Source organism: Hibiscus syriacus, unplaced genomic scaffold (genome assembly GCF_006381635.1).
Source record: "Hibiscus syriacus cultivar Baekdansim isolate YM2019G1 unplaced genomic scaffold, ASM638163v2 tig00000329_pilon, whole genome shotgun sequence".
Classification (NCBI taxonomy): domain Eukaryota; kingdom Viridiplantae; phylum Streptophyta; class Magnoliopsida; order Malvales; family Malvaceae; genus Hibiscus; species Hibiscus syriacus.
The window spans coordinates 1-24,050 of NW_024061782.1; the positions used below are offsets into that span (position 1 = coordinate 1).

At 33.8% G+C, this 24,050-nt stretch overlaps 1 pseudogene; it reads right to left on the reverse strand.

The window, feature by feature from the left end:
• Positions 1–7,858: 7,858 nt before the first annotated feature.
• Positions 7,859–8,985, reverse strand: LOC120167991 (annotated as a pseudogene).
• Between the last annotated feature and the right edge of the window lie 15,065 nt (positions 8,986–24,050).

Sequence of the window (24,050 nt, forward strand, 5' to 3'; positions counted from 1 at the left end):
TTCATTTTTATGCATTGAGGATAATGCATCCCTCAAGTTTGGGGGAGGTATACGTCTCACACTTTGTTAAGAGCAATTGATGATAATTGGTTACAAATTTGGTTGTCATGATATAAATAGGTTAAGTTTATTGTTTGGAATAGATTGAGGATACCCGATGATGAAAGCATAATCTATTTGCCTAGGCCATAATTTTTCAGACTGTCGAAACGAGAGAACTGACCTTAGGCTTGATTCTTTGAAAATTTATAAACACGATTGTAGGTCTCTACTTAGGGTGATTAGTAATTTTTAGGAAAAGAACTCTCTGCTTTCCGAGACATCAAAGAATTGTAAGGCTAAAGTTGAACTCCTTAGTGCATAAACTTTGAAGAATAAAAGGGACCTCCTCTAGTAATGGCATAAACAGAAAACTCCATAAAAATTACGGTTCCCTAGGCATATGAGTGAATGAAAGTAGTCACAGGATGACTCTACCCGACTAGCATGTGGGTGAAAGGTATGCTCCCTTTCACCTAGAGTGTGGAACGGTAGGTTTGATGAGTTGACTCCCCAAAAAATGATGAATAAATAGGAGTGAAAACTGAGCCTGACAATAATTAGACACCTTGACCAAAATAGGAGTGGAAACTGAGACTGATTATAATCACGCACACGCTAGCAAAGAATCTTGACTCTAAAAAGTACTTGAATGATATGACAGTCAAGCATGTTGATGCAAAACTTTTACTGAGGGCTAAATTTTAAAACCACATGATTTCTTAATACTAATCTGCCATAAAAATTTAAATTTGCTCCCTAACTATTGACCATTACTTGAGGACAAGCAATAGCTTAAGTTTGGGGGTGATAACTCCATAAAAGAAATGTTAATGCATTTCCTAATTATACGAATGCAAGCCATTTCTGGTCCTTTATAGAGAATATAGACCCTTTAGAGAGAATACATACCATAGCTATATTGTAACCAATAATTTCTCTTATTACTTGGAGGAGAAACAATAGTATTTCATTGCTACAAATATGGATTATTGAAAAAAAATAAGACAGTATTTGGAATTTCCTTTCAACTCCACAATATTCTTTATTTATTTGATATGACATGAATAGTTGAAGGGAATTTTCTGAAGAGAAAATGGATTATGGGAGTGTGTGACTTGAACTATTGATTGGGTCGTGCAGAAATATGTCTTTATCTGCTACATTGGAATTCACAACCAAATGTGTCTTTGTTCCAACCACCGTGTAAGCCCCATACATAGGACCCATACAAAGGATAGGCTGGTTTGCTTGAAGAGAATCTTTCTATGATCAGATCTGACGATGTTGTGTATAAACAGGGCTCCGTAAGATCCAGTAGAATAAGTGATTTGGCATAACCCAAATTAGATTTTAGTTATTTTTTTTTTTACTTTCTTATCTTAATAGTATGAAAATGCATTCATTTCTACTACATCGACCCGATTTTATTATACTATCGGAGTGAAACAAGGGATCTAAAGAAGAGCCAAAGGCTAGACTATATTAGTAACAAGTAAATCCTTTGTATGTAAAAAATCTCGATATATTTTTTGTTGGATAAAGGCGAATCACAAGGCCTAAGATGACCCAGAAAGCACTTGATCACGATCAACTTTGTACGCCTACTTGGGTATTGAGCATTTACCTGTAAAAATGGAATTCCTTGGAATGTATAGCTGCAACATCGTAAAATGGAATCGGGTAACTTTTTTCTTACATAGGGAATCATTCATATATGTGGGGATAACATATAGATTTATTTTATAGGTATCCGTTTGTATCCATTTTATTCGATTGACTTTTGCTTGAACCGGATGATGAAAAATTATTATTTCCGGTTCCTTCGGGGGATGGATTTAGAAAAATTCACCTATCCTAATAACAAAAGAACCTGACTTGAACGATCTTGTATTAAGAGCTAAATTAGCTAAAAGTATGGGTCATAATTATTATGGGGAACCCGCATGGCCCAATGATCTTTTATATATTTTTCCAGTAGTAATTCTCGGTACTATTGCTTGTAACGTGGGCTTAGCAGTTCTAGAACCTTCAATGATTGGTGAACCCGCGGATCCATTTACAACCCAATAACTAGTTGGTTTGATAAATCCTTAAAATGCAAAATCCTAACGATTAATACAAAACTATCCAAATTACATAAATGTTTTGAAATCCTTGGATGTGGAGCGGAAATTGTGATCTTTAAAAATCATATTTTTTTCATTCATTTATTCATTTTTTAATTATTCATAAAAATCATACACAAAAATGAGAAATGAATCATTAAAAAATGATAAAGAACCTTTTTTCCTTTTTTGTTTTGTTGAATTTTATCTATGAATTGAAGTTACAACTAGTTAGTTTCGTTACAATAAAGGAGTTCTCTTTTAGGAAAACACAAACTAAAAAATCTCTATTGACAAATTATTTTAATATGATAATTAAATAAAAACATGATACGATAATTAATAAAGATTCCTTTTGAACCTTCAAATTGAACCTTCAAATTGCTATTTCAACGAGTTTTTATTCATCAATTAAAATGTTTCCTAAAAATTTTTACATTTTACATTGAATTGACCCCTTAACCTTCAATCTCAACGATTGAATAAAAAATGGGTTATTATGATTTTGAGCAAGCCGCTATGGTGAAATCGGTAGACACGCTGCTCTTAGGAAGCAGTGCTAGAGCATCTCGGTTCGAGTCCGAGTGGCGGCATAGTATCTTATAAAAGAGATAGAATAAGTCCTATAATGAATTTAATTCCTTATTTCCATTCCATAAAATCTAGAAACCCTCGCTTTTTCCAAAATTTTTATGATTTTTTCAACTTTAGAGCATATATTAACTCATATATCTTTTTTAGTCGTTTCAATTATAATTACAATTCATTTTTTAACCTTATTCTTATTAGTAGATGAAGTTGTAGGACTATATGATTCATCAGAAAAGGGTATGATAGTTACCTTTTTCTGTATAACAGGATTATTAGTCACCCGTTGGGTTTATTCAAGACATTTCCCATTAAGTGATTTATATGAATCATTAATCTTTCTTTCATGGGGGTTTTTCCCTTATTCATACGGTTTTCTATTTTCAATTTAAAAATAAAAAGCGTAAAAATAATTTAAGCGCAATAACCGCGCCAAGTTCTATTTTTACCCAAGGCTTTGTCACTTCGGGTCTTTTAACCAAAATGCATCAATTCGTAATATTAGCGCCTACTCTCCAATCCCAGTGGTTAATGATGCACGTAAGTATGATGGTATTAGGCTATGCAGCTTTTATGTGGATCATTATTATCAGTAGCTCTTCTAGTCATTACATTTCGAAAAGCCATAAAGATTATTGGTAAAACAATAATTTATTAAATCAGTCATTTTGGTTTGGCGAAATCCAATACCAATACATGAATGAAAGAAGCAATGTTTTACTAAACATTTATTTTCTTTCTTCTAAAAATTATTACAGGTATCAATTGACTCAACAATTGGATCGTTGGAGTTATCGTATTATTAGTCTCAGGTTTATCTTTTTAACCATAGGAATTCTTTCGGGAGCGGTATGGGCTAATGAGGCCTGGGGATCATATTGGAATTGGGACCCAAAGGAAAATTGGGCATTTATTACTTGGACCGTATTCGCGATTTATTTACATACCCGAACAAATAAAAATTTTGAAGGTGTAAATTCCGCACTTGTGGCTTCTATAGGATTTCTTATAATTTGGATATGTTATTTTGGGGTCGATCTATTAGGAATAGGTTTACATAGTTATGGTTCATTTCCATTAACATCTAATTGAATTGACTAAAGAGGCTAAGCCTAACAAATACTAACGCAGGACAGCGTATATAAGAAAACTTATTAAGCTGGCAAGAACCTTTTGAATCACTCCACTACTTGATTCAAAAGGTTCTAACAAAAGCCAAAAATGTATATTCAATTTAATTCTTTACCTTTTTTTTTACTTAACTTATTTTTTTACTTAACTTAAACTTAAGAGGAAAAAAAAGACTTCTTTTTTTTCTTTTTCATTGTACAACGAACAATTTTTAAAAATCATAGGATTACTTTTGATTTTTTGTTTTATTCATGAAAACTATCTATAAAATCATGAAACTATCTATAAAAATAATTATATAGAATAGTTTCGACCTTCTCACCTGATAATGAGAGGAGGATATCCGGATAAATACCAATACCTATTATGGGTAAAAAATAGAGATCGAAACAATAACTCTCGTGGGCCAGAATAAAAAAATAAGAACTTAGAGCATTAAATGGTTGGTATCCATAGAACATTTGACGTGACATAGATAATGAATAAATAGGAGTTAATATCATTCCAATTGACATTACGAAAGTAATTATTTTTTGGCATATTTTTGGCTGGTAATTATTCCAAAAAGACTATCAATTCTGCAACAAAACCACTCATGCCTGGTAATGCAAGAGAAGCCATCGATAAGATACTGAACATCGTAAATATTTTTGGAATCGAAATAGCCATTCCGCCCATTTCGTCGAGATAAACAAGACGCATTCTATCATAACTCGTTCCTGCCAAGAAAAAAGTGCAACACCGATAAATCCATGAGATATTATTTGTAAAATAGCTCCGTTGAGTCCCGTATCGGTTATAGAACCAATTCCTATAATTATGAAACCCATATGAGATGCGGAGGAATAGGCTATTCTTTTTTTAAATTCCATTGACCAAGAGATGTTGAAGCTGCATAAATTATTTGTATTGTACCCACTATTATCAACCAGGGGGAAAATATGGAATGAGCATGGGTAATAATTCCATATTGATACGAACTAATCCATATGCTCCCATTTTTAATAAAATTCCGGCTAGAAGCATACAAGTACTGTAATGGGCCTCCCTGTGGGTGTCTGGTAACCATGTATGTAAGGGTATAATCGTAATTTATAGAAAAGCAATAAGAAATCCAATATAGAATATTTTTTCCAGTGCGACAGGATATGATTGATTAGCTAATGTTTCAAAATTTAATGTTGGTTCATTAGAACCGTATAAACCGATACCCAAAACTCCTATTAATAGAAAAATAGAACCCCCTGCAGTGTACAAAATAAATTTTGTAGCCGAGTACATACGTTTCCTTCGCCCCCCCCCCCCCACATGGATAGAAGTAGATAAACGGGAATTAATTCGAACTCCAACATGATGAAAAAAAGTAAAAGGTCTCGAGAAGAAAATGATCTTATTTGACCACTGTACATTGCTAGCATCAGGATATGAAATAATCGTGAATCTCGAGTAACTGGCCAAGCCGCCAAAGTAGCTAAAGTGGTGATAAATCCTGTCAGTAAAATGGGCCCTATAGAAAGTCCATCTATTCCCAATCTCCAGTAAAAATCAAAAAAATTTATCCATTTATAATCTTCTGCTAGCTGGATTAATAGATCGTCCAATCGGAAATGATAACAAAATGCATAGGTTGTTAGAAGGAGTTCAAATATGCATATACACATAGTATACCACTTAATGAACTTATTTCCTCTATGAGGAAGAAAGAAAATTAAAGAGCCTGCAGATATTGGTAAAACTACAATTATTATTAACCAAGGGAAATAATTCGTGGTAAAGACAAGATACGCTTGGACCAGAAAAACCCGTGCTCAGAAAGATTTTTTTTAGCACGAGTTTTTTCAGTAAAAAAAATCAAATGGATTCAAAATGTATTCAAGTGGGGTTTTCTTTTCTGGAACGTATGAATAAGCTAGACCCATATTTCGAGTTGTTTCATGCCATAAATAAACTCGAACGCTCAAGAAATCCGTTGGACAAGCGGATTCGCATCTCTTACAACCAACACAGTCTTCTGTTCTTAGAGTGGAAGCTATTTGCTTAGCTTTACATCCATCCCAAGGTATCATTTCTAACACATCGGTGGGGCAGGCTCGGACACATTGAGTACACCCTATACGTGTATCATACTTTTTTACTGAATGTGACATGGGATCTATAAATTTTTTAACATCATAAAATTTCAATCTAGTAAACTTGTAAATGAATCAGTATAGTTAAACACCAGATGAATCAACGATTTACCAGAAATTTTCTAATCAATTTCTTTCCTTCGGGATCAACTCATAAGAAAGGACCAAGATACTTTGATTTCTTACGCTTTCGAAAACATGATGTAGATTCCAATATACCGGACATGCTAATTCTTAGAATTAAATATTATTAATATATAAATATTATTATAAATAGTATTAATATAAATATTATTAATATAATATTACTTATTCAACAAAGTTGATTGATTGATACGCGTTGATTTTCTGTTACGATAAATTGAGGAAACAATAGCTGATCCAATAGCTGCTTCAGCGGCTGCAATAGCTATAACAAAAATTGAGAAAATATTTCCTTTTAATTGCTGACTATCAAAAAATCAGAAAATGTTACAAAATTTATATTAACCGCATTCAGTATAAGTTCAAGACACATAAGGGCCCTAACCATAATTCGACTTGTGATCAATCCATAAATACCGATAGAAAATAAATAGGAACTCAAAACAAGTATATGTTCGAGCATCATTGACCAACTCCTTATCAATTTCGATTCATTTTAATATGAACAATAATTCAACGGATGGGATTGACTAGAATATAACAAAAAGAATATATTGGAAACATATCGAATAAACGAATTTCTATTTTATACACGAGCAATATTCAAATAAAATTCAAAGAAAATAGATGCGATAAGGCAGAAAAAAGTTTCATTTTGATTGCTTGCTACTACTAGTTAGAAAGAGAAAGATTTATTACTAACGAGCCACAACAATTGCACCTATCAAAGCAACTAAAAGAATTATTGAAATGAATTCAAATGGAAGAAAAAAATCTGTTGCTAAATGAATTCCAATTTGTTGACTATTACTTATCAAATCTTGTTCTATAATTTGGTTTGATCTTGTAGTCCAAATAATCCCGTACCATGATGTATCTAATATAGTAGTAATTAGCGAAACAAGAATACTTGTACAAACCAACGAAGTAAGGCCGTTCCCAATGGTCCACAGATTAAAATCTTTATAATATTCTGAACCATTCATGAACATCACAGCAAATAGGATTAAAACATTTATGGCTCCCACATAAATAAGGAGCTGGGCAGCCGCCACAAAATGAGAATTTGAGAGAATATAGAATAAGGATATACAAACAAGAACCAATCCCAATGAAAAGGCAGAATAGATTGGATTGATAAGTAATACCACTCCCAGGCCCCCTAATATAAGACCCGATCCCAGAAAAACTAAAAGAAAATCGTGTATTGGTCCAGACAAATCCATTCTGTGTAAAATAAGAGATAAATAAATCGAAATGCTTTTCATGATCTTATTGACCCGACCATGAATTTTTTTTTATGATACGTTCCTAATTGAATAAAATCATAATTTGTTAGGTGTGAATTGCTCTAAGTACAATTATTGTAAGTTTCATTTTTTATTCTTTTTTTGTTTGTTCAAAGGGGTATTTGTTTTTTGAAACTATATATTTCGAAATAATTACGAATATAGTAATATTACGAATATAGTAATAGATTTTCAATAAAAATGAATCCAAAATTCTTATCAACCAGTTAAGTTGTAATTGAATTTTTATTTATTGACCAAAGCCTCATTCTTTTTTAATTCAAACCAAACATTCTTTAAACTTAAACCAAACCGGAAACTTAAAATAAAATAATTAGAAATTTATCTTTACTTTAATAGAATAGGAGGTTTACTTACTCAATAATAGAATAAGAGGTTTACTTACTCAGTAATAGACTAGGAGGTTTACTTACTCAGATTTTCTTTGAGTCGAATTCAAAATTGTTCATATTGTATAATCGTCAATTACTGACATTGGTAAACGGCCCAAAGCAATTTGATTATAATTCAATTTGTGACGGTCGTAAGTAGAAAGTTCATATTCTTCAGTCATTGATAAATAATTTGTTAGACAATACTCAACGCAGTTACCACAAAATATACAAATTCCGAAATCAATACTGTAATTAAGCAATAATTTTTTTCGAATATTCGTTTCAAATTTCCAATCAACAACAGGTAGATCTATAGGGCATACACGAACACATACTTCACAAGCAATGAATTTATCAAATTCAAAATGGATTCGCCCGTGAAAACGCTCTGATGTGATTAATTTTTCATAAGGGTATTGAATAGTTACGGGTAAATGATTTGCGTGGGATAAGGTAATCATGAAACCTTGACCAATGTACCTTGCTGCTTGGACTGTTTGGTGGCCATAATTCATGAACCCAGTTACCATAGGGAACATATCGTGAATATCTATGAATAATTTTATGTTTGTTTCTTTCTCTTGTTTGAACTAAGTCATGAATCTCATATTCTTTTTTTTCTTTACAGTGAAAGAAGTTGGAAAGAAGTTGTTAATAATAGATTACCGAGAGAAATGGGCAAAAGAAATTACCATCCAAGATTTAATAATTGGTCCATTCTTAACCTAGGTAAAGTTCATCGTATTGTGATAGAAATAAACAAAAACAAATAAGTTTTAGCTAATGTAATAAAGATACTAATTGTCGTTCCAAAGATTCTATTCATTTTATTTATTTCAAATAGCTCAAGAACGAATACGTACGGAATGGAAATATTCCAACCCCCTAAGTAAAGAACTATTACAAATAACGAAGAAAGTAATAGATTTAGATACGAAGCAACGTAAAATAAACCAAATTTGATACCTGAATATTCGGTTTGATACCCTGTTACTAATTCTTCCTCGGCTTCTGGTAAATCAAAAGGTAAGCTCTCACATTCTGCTAGAGAAGAAATTAGAAAAACGATAAACCCTATTGACTGACGCCACAAATTCCATCCCCAAAAACCATATTTTGATTACGCCTCAACTATATCAACTGTACTTGAACTGTTAGATAATTATAGTCGATGATAACATCATTGTTTCCATAACTAATCCAAAACCGTACATGAGATTTTCACCTCATACGGCTCCTCGTGGGTCACAAATAAATTTAAGGACCGAATCAGTATTATTTATCTTCGTATGGTTGTAGAATAGATAGAGAAAAGATGGATTGGAAGGTCTAAAATTATACCAATGGAATTTTGTCTGCTTCTGCTATATTCTGAAGAATAAATAAAAGTGCTCGTCTAAACAAAGTGTTCATAGCATATTAGTCGCATTTAGTTGCATATAGGTTACAATTGTATGTGGTGGATAAGTTTTTCTTAGGCGAGATTTATTTGGTTTTACTGATGCTACCGAGGAGAAAAGGCTTGTGGGGATTGTGTATGTGCAGGAAATTAACTAAGGAGGATCATTTCAGTCATAACAATGTATTTCGCAAGGGGCCAGTGGAACATAGAAAATAAAGACAGTGAGGAGCAGATTTATCTCGCCAAGGAAAGGTTTATCTAGCAAGTTTGACGAAGATTTGACGAAATGCTTATGTCACATGCCAGTTGTATGACTACCCTCACGTGCAATCAAGCCCTCGTGATTCTAACAACAGCCAGTTGTCTTTCCTTTTTATCATGGACAAGAAAACACTGGGTATTTAAGGAATCTTTACTTTTGCAAAACCCTAGAAGATTTCCCTCTATAAATACTCAGTCACAACCGCCAAAAGGAGGCAAGGAATCAAGAAGAGATTTAACTAAATTATGGAGTGAGCAACTGTAGTATTTTTCTACCATTTTCAACCCAACCGTCCTTGGTGTCCTCCATAACTAGATTATAGCATAGCGACAGTCAGGCCTCGAGAGAGGCTGGCCACCAAGGTAGGCGTGGTGCTGATGAGAGATGTCATGACAAAGCCCTCGGTTTTGGGAGTCGTTCTTCCTTTGTTCTCAATTTTTTTTTTTACTTTGCTTGGGGTTGTATTAAAATGATGATACTTTGGTTGACTTTTTGACAACACCATGAACTATTTTACTTGGTTTTAGTCTTTTTTTTATTGAGACAATTATTTTTATGTTTTATGAATGACATTTTACTCATGTTTGTTTTGTTCATTATTCAAATATTTTTACCTTGACACTGTAAGAGATTCGAGAAATTGCCTTGGGTCTAGGTGAAACACATCTTAACATTGTAAGAGCTTCAAGAGATTGCCATGTGTCTAGACATTGATTCTTAGATTCGAGAGAATTAAGATAGATCTACGCGAACAATGGAATAGATCTACGATGGTGATGTTCTAACCTGCCTACCTTAGAGATAAGAAGAGGGTTTTAATATACTAAAAGGGATAGATGCTGGAGTAGGATAGACAACGATTATAGTTCACGCTAAAAGGTATTGCTACAACAACAGTCTGACAAACCAAGGGTTGTAGTTAACGCTGAGAAGTATTTCCATAACAACAGTCTAAGAATACTAAGTAATCGTGTCGAGCAGCTTAAGCATATCATAACAATTCATTCTAGACATAGAATAATTATTTTTCATAACAAAAGATTAGCATGAGTGCTCTGTGAAAAGTTTGATCATGTGAGGTTGTTTTGAATATATTTGAATCAACATTTTTCTTTGCCTTGTTTATTTTAATTCGATAGTTTTGCATATTTATTTTCCCTCGACCAAACTCTTCTACAACCATAATTTACAATATTTTATTACTTTATTTTGTTTAATTTATCACTAATAGTTTGCTAGCTTGACAATACTTTAGGAACTAGCTCGTGACAACTAGTTCTAGTTGTGGTGAAACTTAAAAAAGGCCTACCAATCCCTGAGAAGATGATAACTCACTTACCCTTTATTACTTGATTCGACTATGTATACTTGCACAGATTTTCTTGCCTTAACATATTCATTTCTAAGCGATCAGGTTCTTTTTCCCTGATTCTCTATTTTTACTGACATTTCCTGGTGTTTCTTGTTTACATGCGAGGGACGAGGCTCTACCACTATCAAAGGAATGGGGAAGAGGGAACAATACGTCCATCTGGTGCTCTAGATTACTGTAGTAGGTACGAATGGTGGTGGTTGCATGAATCAGACCCACAGGCACGTAGAACATCTGATGAGTCTCGCATGGATCTCACACGTGAAATTTGACGGCTGGGGTGCTAGAATGTAGCTGGATCGTTGGATTGTTGGCATGATCCAATGGCTGTAAGGCATTTATAGTGGCGGTAGCTAATGGTAAAACCCTAAATCATTCACTGATCTAGATCTAGATCGTTGATCTCGTAAGAGATCTAACGATGTACATTGAGTGGCGCTGAGATTTCCAATAGGAAACCCTAATAGGTTTCAGGCTTTTACATATGGGTTGTTGCTTCCTGAGCCTCAACTGGGTTGTTTGTAATTATTTTGGGCCTGTAACAGAAAATAAAATTTAATACATTTTAAATTAATGTCTATATACGTACTTGATTACTTAATTACTTATTATATATGTTTAATTGTATATACTTATGTATATAATAATGGTTACATATTCCCATAAATACATATATATGACCACAAGCATAACTAATGTGTAACCATAAGTGATTATTAATAAGTAATATATATATATATATATATATATATATATAAATAAAACTCAAATGAAACTCCAGACAAAATTAGCATCTACATAATGTAATGCATTTTCTTTTACGCAAATGATGTTCTCGTGCATGCACAACTGTTGATTCAATTTTCCTTTGACTCTATAGTGGAGAACTAGGTCTTCTTCCACTTGATCACTCCTCTCTAGGGTTTACTCAGATATCTGTGTAACAACTTATAATTTCAAGCTTGCAACTTTGAAGAGCCATCTGATCATCTTATGTCTTTGCGTCTTCTATACCTCTCATCTGTATTAAAGTCTCCAAAGAAATGTTTCATTTTTTGAATTCTTGTTACGGCTAGAAAATGGCTCTGATGCCTTTTTCTGTCCTTAACTCAATTACGCTGTCAGAGTTATTTTTCCAAGATTCTACCGTTAGTTGATGCTCAAATGATTTACGTTGCAAGGTTAGCTATTTTCAAATTCATGGTTCACCCTTGACACTCCAAGTTATGAAACTCATTCTCAATGTTCTCTTGGTCTGAACATTGTTATCTCAACATGATCTAGGTTTTTAGTCATACCCCAAGGTGAGTATTTTCATGGCTCATCCCTATTTGGGTGCCAAAATTCCATTCTTGACTAGTCTCACTCTTGCATTCTGCCATGAGCTATGATATGTGCCCCTTTCAAATAAGGTGAGCATCTCCTCCTCAACAGGTTACCAACAATGTCACATGGAAGTTCTACAGGTTTTATCCTCCATCCTTCTAATCTCTCGGATTACTTTCTTCCAAGATTGTGGAATGTTTCATTATTCTGGCATCATTATTTTTCTCCAATAGAGGTAGAATGAGCCTCGTCAACTTCAAGGACCTGTCACTTGAGATTGTCCTGTTTGAAAATTTTTTTCTCCTTTCTTTTATTTTAGAAATCAGAGAACGGAAGAATTTTATAATGTATTACCCCTTAATTTAGGCTCATAATTGAAGCAATTCATAAACTTGAGTTCATAGAATATCAAAAGAATCAACAACTCTTTTAATATTTTCAACGTTATAGCTCTTTGACAAGTGCCAAAATTGATGGGTTGGCTTCAGGTTGGCTTTTTATTTCTAAGTTTTCAGTTATCAAAGATGTTCTTTCTTTCTCGATCCTTGTGAACATTATAACATGAACCCTTTCTCGGCCTGGTATTTTAATCGGATGCAGACAAAATGACGCAACTAGCATAATCAATTACTAGACTTTCTAAAACATTTCTATTTTGGTTCTTTGAAATCTTCCACTTGTTCAAGCTTCATAGACTTCCTTAGCAGAGGTAGTTCAGAGACATCATACTGAATATAAAATTTGTGAGTGCTTGTGTGAGGTCATCTATAACATGTGTTCCTTAACTCCCTTAGTCCATTTTATTGAAACTCATTGTTAGATAAGTTGATTTAATTTGTCATTGTTTGGCTAGCTGAATTCAGCTTTATTGTATATATTATAATCGCCTTCATCGGGCTAGCTGAAGGGTTCATCTCATCACAAAGTCTTCGACTTGACAATCGTAGTGGAGCAAACACCAAATTGTCGAGTATCCGAGCAATGTCATGGTTTGAATGTAATCTATTCATAAAGTCAGGGCTTTTAAGTTTCCTCTTTAACCAATTTCTTTAGTGGAATAGCTCAGCTTTATTGTATAATCCATAATAATAATAATAATAACAATTTATTACCCTTTTGAGTATTCAGATTTAGAATTTCTTAAGCTCGTCGAGAAGAACCTGTTATATTTTGTGTCCTTGATGGTAAGAAAATCCTATATTTAGAGTTCAATTCCTAAACAACTGACCTATACTAAATTCATCTACTCTATTATTCCATTTGAAGGTTAGGATCATCACTGAACGTCCTCAATAGAAGTGTAGTCTAGTCAGTTTTACAATGACATACACAATAGATGCCCCATGTTATCTGCTCCTATGCATACTTGAATACAAGCCTCTTGATCATTTCCTCACGAGAAGAGAATGCTATATTGGTCCCTGCAAGAGAAGGGTATGGTGTTCGAATGTATCTTCTAGGGTAAGGTCAAGGGTCTTTGTTTTATCAGTTTTCAATCTTGTCACTGTGTCATATATCCATAATTTAATCATTTAAAGAGTTTTTAATTCATTAGATATTCAAAGAATTACAATATTTGCAAATTTGATTCAATGTTCACCATCTTTAAAGTAGCGTAAGTTCATTTAAATATCCTTATAAAAAACTGAGAAAGTACAAAAGACAAGTTTAGACAAGATACTTCAAATGTAAGGTGCAACTTTAGTAGATAACGACATTCACTTGTTCAACCAGAATGCCCTATTTCTCCTAGACTATTGGGTGTCCAATTGGATTAGGGTTTTTACCCTCACTTTCTCCCCATCTCTCAATCATTTCTTGTGTCAAGACTCCCTTATCAATGATCTTTTCTATCTCTTCCATTAATGGTATGCACTTGTCAATGTGATGGCCCAATGCCCTCAGATGAAAATCAGAAGCACTATTCGGGTCATAGCCATAAGAAGATGGGCTAGTATCCATTCTCAAAGGCCTTGAAGTGAGGTATTGACTCTTGATTAAAGGGGATATCAAGTTAGAAATAGGCACTTGAAAAACCTTGAGGGTCATATTTTTCTAATACATCTTTTGCGGCCGGTCTCATATTACTTTTCTTTTAATTTCCTTCTCGTCATTCACATTTCTTTCTCCTTTTTTAGCGTCAGAGAAGTCTTGAGAGTTGGATACTTTAACTCCGCCTCACATACCTCGCTTTCCTTGATCTTTTCTTTCTTTATGCCCTCTTCCATATGCACTTTATTTGTTTCGACCCCATCAACTACATTCAGGGGGCTGACTTCCAACTGTTTGATCGAAATCAACTTATTGTTAACATCCACCTCTATAACTCCATGAGCCAAAATATCTTGGACTTGTCGCTTGAAGTTACCACAATTCTCGATGGAGTGTCCTCGCGCTCTACAGTGATATTCACAAGAAACTTTCTCATTATACCAACTCGGATAAGGCGGCAGCAGAGGTTTATCCAGACGTGGATTAATCAGTTGGGCTTTAAGCAACTTGGGATATAATTTGTTGTATGAAAATGAAGGAAAAATGAGTAAAAGCTCTTTTGACCTTACTTTCTCCTTGCCACTATTATGATCATCTTGAAGACCTTGTGACTGATCATTAAGATATTCGTTTTGAAGGTTCAACTTTTGATTAACATCTTACGAGAGACATTGGTTTGCAGATCTCTTTTTATCAACAAGTTTTAATCTTCTGGGAGCTTAGTTTTTCCATCTTCAAAGCATAAAAACCCTTTCGTAATGAGGTTTTAAACTCTTAATCTCATAACCGCACAAATTTTCGTAGAGTGACTAAAATATCCAGAATAATAGCCACATGAATTTTTTGACACCTTTCCAATTTTAACACAAATAAGTGTTAGGCCTTGGTGGAATAGGCGTTAGAAGGCCACTTTCGAAGAGAAAGGGTAACAAGTCTGAATATGAGCCTGGAATAGGAACAAGTGGTATCCTCTTCTTTTTCATCATATTCTTTTTAGCCTTCTTTACTGGCATTTGAACTTCCTCTATGCCTCTCTTCTTTGAGTCATACTCAACTTTCGTGTTAGAAGTTTTACCCTTAATTTTTTTTCTTTTTCCAGTATGATCTTTGTTACATTTTCTGGAATCATACCCGATTTTTGGAGTTGACTTGGATTACCATATTCCCCAACAGATTCTTGATCATTTGTTGTCAGGCTGCACCACTAACATTCAGATTTTCACTTGAAGTCTTCATCTTTTCTTGCCTAATAGGGTCCTCTAATGATTTCTCCTTATATATTACTGTAACTATCATGCTCATCAACTTGGACATATGTTCCCTAGATTCGACTTGGAACTTTCTTACTTCATCAATCATTTCTTGTTGGGTCTTTACAAGTTGCTCCTGGTCTCGATCCTACTAACATATGTTAACATTTCATTCATCGCTTTCGATCTTTCTATAGACACGTCCCGAGTAACTTCAATTGGCTTTCAAAAAATTTTACCACAGTATCTTTTTATTAATATTGATATTTTATTAATGCAATGCAAGGTGTTGATTCTAGAATGATTTCTTAGAACAATTTTTTATATTAGAAACAAAGTTTGGTTACAAGGCTTAAACATATCACAGATAAATCTGAGTTATCCCTTCTAATTGTTACATGTGGACCGATAAATTTAAAATCCTCTGAGCTTCTTCAGTCTCGGGCTCCAATCCTTCGCTTACAGCATCAGTTTCATGTGATAAGTCTACCAAGTACTGAGCCACTCCTTGAGCATGTTGCAAGTAGCTCACGATGAGGTCATCCCTTTTCTTAACTCTCCACTGAGCGTATTCCCAATGATGGCACCAATGCATAACTCCTTTATAGGGGCTATTGGCAGTTCACTTGCCCTTCTCAGAAAATCTTAAACCATGGCCTCATGTTCATTCACACGCTTCTTCAATTTTTCAACTTCCGCAATGTTTGAACTACCTTTTCGACTTCGGTATCGTCTCAAAGTTGTCTCTAAACTCAATATTCTACCCTTCAATTTCTTGTTTTGGGCCTGACTCTTCTGCAGCTATTTCTCTAGTGTACTTTTTTCTCTTGAAAGTAGTTTTGTCTGATGTTTACTCTGCTTAAGCTTTTCACTACTTTCCCCAACTTCTCTTTTTAAATTTGCCACTTCCTATATCCAATCAACAAGAGACTTACTTGAACTAGTGGTCATCTGAGCTTTGACCATTCGCTGGTAAGATAACTGGAGATCATCGAAATCCAATCTGAGTTGTTTTCTACCTTTTCAATTCAGTTAGCTCAACCTTTTGGATATTGATTTCTAATATTTTATGGTACGTCTCATCCTCCAATCTCTGTAATATCTCCTTTCATTGTTTTCTTTAAACTAAAAATCAAGCCTGACTAGTTCTAGCGGAGATGGCACCACTCTGAGATGTTCTTCCATAGGCTTAGTATTTTTAGGTTGACCATCGGGATATTATCATTAACTCTGTTGCTTCTTCACTCCTCATATTCATGCGACAACTTCAAGTCGAAGGTAAATAGATTTACTCTACGAATATGCTTCCATGCATCAGTAACCCCTTTGACTTAATTCTTGTACTGCTCTTCTCTGAATGCGAACTCAGACCCGGATAAATCCCAAGTTGCCAGAATGAACTGTCGTGACCCATACTGCCTGGAAACTAATAACGAAGCATACCTTACAGAACCCCATATGCCTGGCAATAAAACCCAATCTCTTTCTCTACACCTATACAGTATGTCTGAGGAAACATTCCATGAAGCACGCCATAATATATCACTATCTCAGATATCTTTGAAAATGACCATCCACTTCTTTTCAGGGAAGCCCTCCGACCATTCTTGAGAAAAGAAATCTTTCAATGGTGAAAATCCTTTTAAGAAGACTCGATCGAGTGCCCTCTCGACGTGTTTAAAGTGACTAAGGATCCATACTAGCAACAGCGGTGCGCTCCTTCTCATTCTCATCTGTAAGAATTCAAGGAATGGAACATTTCTGCCAAGATAGCCAAAACGAGATCCACATATATGTCCAGTCTCTCGAAAAAGTCAACCATTAATACATCAACATGCCCCAGAACCTTCAGGAATACGACTAGCCCATAAATACCCAAAGCAAATAGGTCAATCTTCTTTCCTCTGTCGGGATGACGGTCAATCACTTCTCTCAGGCCTGTCAAGGTAATGCACTCACTATCTCCCTTCTTCTTTATGTATCTTACAACCCACTCTTCACTCATGCCAGTTATTAAAAGAAGTTTCTTCTTGAAGGAATGAGTATTTGGCGGCTTGGTGTACACCTTGTCTTCTTGGGATCTCGGGTAACGAATCAAGGCATGGTATTCTTTTATGGTAGGTGTCATGTTCACTCAGCCAAAAGTAAAACAACTATAGGTGGGGTTCCAGAACTAAGCCAAAGCTCTAAATAGATTTTGGCCAAACGGAAAGCCTAAGAGATACGAGATGTCACCATAGAGTTGATAAAACAAATACTTATCATATGCTTACCTCATTCCCCAAATCTCTTTCAGCTAGCTCAGGTCATTTTGATGGACATTGATATGAGTGTACCTAATCAGATTTGACACATATCAGGCTATAAATTGTCTCCATTGTTAGCTGGGACTGGTTGGACCATCTAAGAACATTCGTATTGTCTTCTGCCTCTTTTTGAATCCTTCGTTCCATATTACTAGCCTTCTATATGGACATCGGTCATGGATCAATACCATGGGATGAATAGTGCAATACAAAATGAGAACAAAATAAAATGAAAGGACAAGAGAAAATTAGTCAGTAATCATAAATGAATTAATCGTACATTATATAATTTGTCGATAAAAACATACCCCACATGTTGGCTACCCAATCATGCTTTAGTATATCCTACCCAAATAAGATTTCTACTCAAATGCTTTGTTTATATAAAATCCTAACCTCATGCCATCTAGTTCTCATGCTTGTTTGAAAAAAAAAATAGACCTAACCGCATGTTCTCTAGTTCCCATACATTTATTGAAAAAATAAAATTATACTACAAAATTAAAAGGCTCAAAAAGGTTTTTCCTTGTGTACTCTCCTCACGGGATTCTTAAGATATAGATAAGGCTCTATCTGGATTCTAAGTTTACTAAATGTTGGTTCGACTCTAAGGTAAGAGGTCCTTGAATTATTCTTTTCGGTGTCCCATTGGGTTGCCGAACCCTTAATCTTGGCCCATCACAGGCTTTGGATCGAGTTCAATTCGAAGGGACACACCTCCTTCTGTCCATAAGGAGGTGAAAACCATCACGAGGACTATAAGATGTGAGCCCCATGAGCGATTCGCTATCCCTTTCAGAGGAGAAAACCACACGAGGGAGTAGTTTCTCACTCCTACTTAAAAAGAACGGACCGAGGTTTTAGATCATGTTATGCAAACGCAGCTGTGCAGTGTGTGAGAAAAAGCGAAAAACAAAGTAAACAACACCAAACAGAAGACTCAAATCTTGAACAAATTTTTACTCTGAAAACATTAGCAAACAAATTAGTACAACTATTTAGTGGTTAATCATATTGCAAACAAAAATCAATTCAAACCACACAAGGGATAAAAAATCAAATTAGAGTGAACTTGTAATTTTCATTTGCAAAGACAATTAATTAGTCAACTAATATCCTGACTCTCTAAAAAAAGTCCCCAGTAGAGTCGCCAAGCTATCGAAACTAATTTTTAAAAGGAAAAAGGGGTTTCATTTCGAAATGATTTGATGACTGGTTAATGATAAAACGTGGTTCGAGGAGTCACCGCCAATCTTTGATCAAGGTCTGATTGGGCACCCAAAAAGTATTTTTCATTTTAAAAAAATTATTTTAATTAAAACAATAAATTTGCGGTCTGTATTACCAAAATTTGAGTTCGGGGGTCGGCTACGTGTGGGGAAGGATTAGCACCCCCACATCGCCCTAAATTGGTACCTAGATGATTAATTAGTTGTCTTTCCAATGAAATTTAAGAATTTGAGTCTAATTTAATTTAAGATCCCCTACAAGTAATACTCTTTGAATTTTAGGACAAAGCAGAATAATATTTAATTATTTCCTATCGAGAAGAATCAGTCTCTCATACCTTAAAGCAATCGATTCTTACACCAATTGAAATAAGAAATATTAAAATTATATTCCAAAGTTCATTATTAATTCCAAAATAACAACACCCAAAATAATTTTAAGAGAGAAAACAATAATATCTAATTATTTCCAATTGAGAATAAATGACCTTTCATGCGTTAAAACAATCATTTATTACCTCAATTGAAATGAAGAGATATCACTATTTCGTCTTAAAATTCAATATTGATTCAAGTGAAAATGATAATATCTAATGATTTCCAATCGAGAATAAATAACCTCTCATGCCTTAAAGCAATAATTTATTACTCCAACTAAAATGAAGAGATATCACTATTCCGTCTTAAAAATCAATATTGACACGAGATAAAATGGTAATATCTGATTATTTCCAATCGAGAATAAATGACATCTCATGCCTTAAAGAAATCATTTACTACTCCGACTGAAACGAGGAGATATTACTATTTTCAATATTGATTTGAGTGTTACTATTTTGAAATCCTATAAAAAAACACATACAAAAATAAAACAAATTAAAAGCATACATCAAGCAAGTATAATTAATTATTTGTTTTACCGATATTTAATGAGAATAAGGATGTTCAATTATTTAAATGCCTCGAGATGAGACCTTAGATTCGATCTAAGTCTTTTCTCGGTGAATTTAATTAAAAGAACATGATCTTTTCCCTAATCCCCAAATTTTAAAATCGATTCAATTTAATTCGTGTCACTAAATGGGATAGACTTTCGTTTTAAAATTGTCGAAAGTAACTTTCTTATGCATTAAGACAGTCTCTTCACGACAATATTAAAATGAACGAATATTACCCTTAGTCAATTTATTTTGATTCGAGTCAAGAAATGCTTATGAGGGTATCATGGAAATCGAATAAAGATATGACTAAATTTATATGCAAACAAACATACGAAAGTGGTGACTTTGTACATATATTACATTATTAAATACATCACTAATATATAAAAATGGTATACTCATGCATCAAATAACAACTAACATAATAAATAAATAAAACAACAAGATAACATCTAAAGCATTCATGCGTACAACATATATAATAATATAATATAGAATATAATTACATAAAAAGTTACTACATATATGAATGTAAAATACTATAGTCTTAATATGAAAATACTAGTTTTAAGATTATAAGAATTCGTGTACAAAAAGCATAAATAAATAAATAATATACATATACATAATCATGCCAATGACAATGAAACACTAAACGGGTCATGCAAGGATTTCAAGGATTAAAAACTAAAAGAGACAAAATAGTGAGGACTTAATAGGTAATAAAATCTAAGCACTAAAGTACTAAAGATAATGACCAAAGTGAATACAAAACTAATCATAGGGCTTTAATACACAAATTACATCATTTTAGTTATTAGCAAATATGAGTGACCAAGTTGAATACTAAACAAAATTAACAGTCCAAATTCTAATCACTTAAACAAATATAACAACAAACATACGGAACTACAATGAAACTTAAACAAATGTAGAGTTTAAAATAGAAATACATGATTCTCGTTAAGTGACCAGTTTACAAAGAGTTACAAAGTAGGGACCCTCCCTACGTGATTAGCCCAAGTGCTAAAAACAAACCCCCTACCACCAAAACGACGTCGCTTCATAAGGCATATATAAGCCTTACCTCAAGGCTAAAAAATCAAACCCCATTTCATTTTTTCTTCTTTGCATTTTAAAAAGAGAGAGAAATAGAGAAAACTCTCTCAACCTCTCTTCGCCGTAGAGGAAAATCATCGTCCACCAGCGTGCTCCGCTGCCGTTCTAGGCAGTTGGAGAAGAAACAAAATAGACCAAAATGAGAAACTCTCCCTCTTAACCCCGAATCCAAAACATGTTTTCCTTTAAACTCAACCAAAACTCCTAGATCTAGGTTTATACCTTTCAAAGTCCAAACAAAAACAGAGTCTTTTTGGCTTCCCGGTGACTGGCGATGAAGGCAAACTCTCCTCTTCTCTCTTTTCTTTTCCGCTTGGATCTAATGGTTTTTTCTTTTTTGGTTTCTTTTCCCCTCTGTCTTTCCTAACCCCCTTTGTATTTATTCCCTTCAAAAAACTGAATCCTCCCCCCACTGTTTTTCTTTTTTTTTTGTTCTATTTTCTTCTATTTTTTTATTTTTCTCTCCTTTTTTTGTTCCCATAATTGACCTCCTTTAGAGAGAGAATCGGGGACCTTTATAACCCCAAAATCATCATTTCTTCCATTTTTCTTTGCCTTGTGTGTTGTTCGAAACTGGTTTTTCTGATATCTTTGTGTTTTTGGTGATATTGTCAGAGGAGTGGTGGTAGTGTGGGGCTGATGGCTGGTGGTGACGTGGAGTGCTGGCAGTAGACAGTAGGAACGAAGGTAGGGGATTGGCTCCAGTGGTAGTGGCGGCTAGGGTTTAGAAACCCTAATATATTAGGGTTAGGATTAGGCCCAATTTTAGGCCTTGATTGTGGGTTTACTGATTTGTAATTTGGGCCCGAGTCTGTTGGGCCGATTGGGTTGCTTGTAATGGAATGTAACAAAATAATAATAATAATATAATAATAATAATAATAATAAAGTCAGGACGAAAATGAATGTCGACACAATCCGAGCCATACCATATGTTATTATGTTTCCTTCACGTGTAATCTAATGAAACATAAACTTCTACTCTCGCTGGCGTGTGGAACCATAGGCGACGATCCATGCACACAGAAAGGAAGATCATCTGTACTGTTAAACGTACTTTGATATTTTGATATACAAAAAATGATAACTATTTTTTTTAAAAAAAAATAAGATTATATTTGATTTGGTCATTCAAATATATAAATTGTTGTTAAGGTCAAAAACTTTATTTTACTCCTTACTTTATTGAAAAATTGAGTCATATACTGGAAATATTTTTGGAAAAAAAATTTCTAAGGGTTTCGAGCTTTAATCGAGTTAAAAATTCATTTTAAGGAAAGTAGTACTGATATTGTTCATGTGGTACTCATGGCAATACCGATACTGCCTATTGTTTTGCAAAAACATAATAAAAAAATTAGTACTGATACTACTACAGTATCGATAATTTTCATAGTAATACTAATACTACCCTTATGTTTTGTAAAGATGACAAATTTCAATATACAATTTTGGTACCGATACTTATCTAGTATCGATATTACTAATAATTATAGTATCAATACTTCATTTGATCAATACTGATACTCATTTGATTAGTACTGATACTCTATTTCCCCAATGACTATATTTTTATAATTAATGCAGGTGGTAGTACCGATACTCCAAGCATCTATACAATATTTATTGTGGGAAACTAGCTCCCCAATGTCTCTATTAACTCCCACAACTACCTAAACGGCTAGAATTGAATGAGGGGTATAAAAAATGATTCCAAGTCATATGAAAAGACAAGAGATTACAAAGAAAGCCAAAACAATCAAATAGAGCCAAATTTAAGTTAATATTCTTAAATGTTCCTTTTTCTTTCATAGAACACCTTTTTCACTTCATTTTTATTTATTTCTCAAGTGTTCTTATTTGTTCTTAAATTGTGCAAACATATTCTTAGTGAGGTTTTTAATAAGTTTATAATTTGTAATTTTCTCTTTGAGAGAGTGTCTCAAGAATTTGGGGTATAATTCTTGAGGGAGTTGTATGGTTACACCTTATCCTCAAAGTTTGTTATAAATTAGTAAATTTGTGGATAGCTAAGGTAGTGGATGTAGACTTTAGTTGAGAAAGTCAAACTACTCTAAATTCTTGTGTTCAATCTATTCAATTTTTCTTTAAGCTTCCACCAAAAAAGTTATTTACCAATTCACACACCTCTTGGCTATTTCTTTGATTTAATTAACTCAATAATTGGTATAAGTGCTTTACTTATTAGAAGGCTTAACATTCTCTTGAGAAGATCCTTTGAAGAGTTTAATCATATCATCATCAATGGCCATTCTATCCACTTTCGAAATTTTTGGTGAGTTTCAATCTATTTCAAAGCCTACTTATTTCAATGGTGCTAGTTATTATTATTGGAAGAATATAGGATGATGATATTTATTCAAGGCACTAATTATTCAGTGTGGAACATCATCACCGGTGAATCATCCATTCCTTCAAATATGCAAAGAGAGCTTGTTGTACTAAAGTTCAAGTTGAAATGGATTGATGAATACCAAAGACTCGTTCAACTCAATGCCAAGGCCCCAAACGAGTATAGTAAATTGTCTTCATGCTCAAATGATAAGAAGATTTGGGATAAGTTTGAAGTCACACATAAAGGTACAACTCAAGTGAAGAAATCGAAGATTGGCATTCTCACACTTAATTATGAGAATTTAAAAATGAAGTTTGATGAAGACATTAAAGCCATGTCTGATCGATTTACCCCCATCATCAATGAGCTAAAGGCTTTTCAGAAATTCTACTCAAATAAAAAATAGTGAGAAAATTTCTTAATAGCTTGTCAACGTCTTGGGAATCCAAGAGGACGACTATTGAATAAGCCAAAGACTTGGAGGTTCTTACACTTGATGAGCTCATTGGGTCACTTCTAACCCATGAGATAAGAATCGAGAATGAAGAAGAGAAAAAAGTGGTAAAGAAGAAAGTTAGGATTGCTCTCAAGTCTACCGAAGAGAAGAGTAATTCAAGTAAGGAAGAAGAAGAGGAAATGATAATGTTTTGCAAAAGGTTTAGAATATTCATG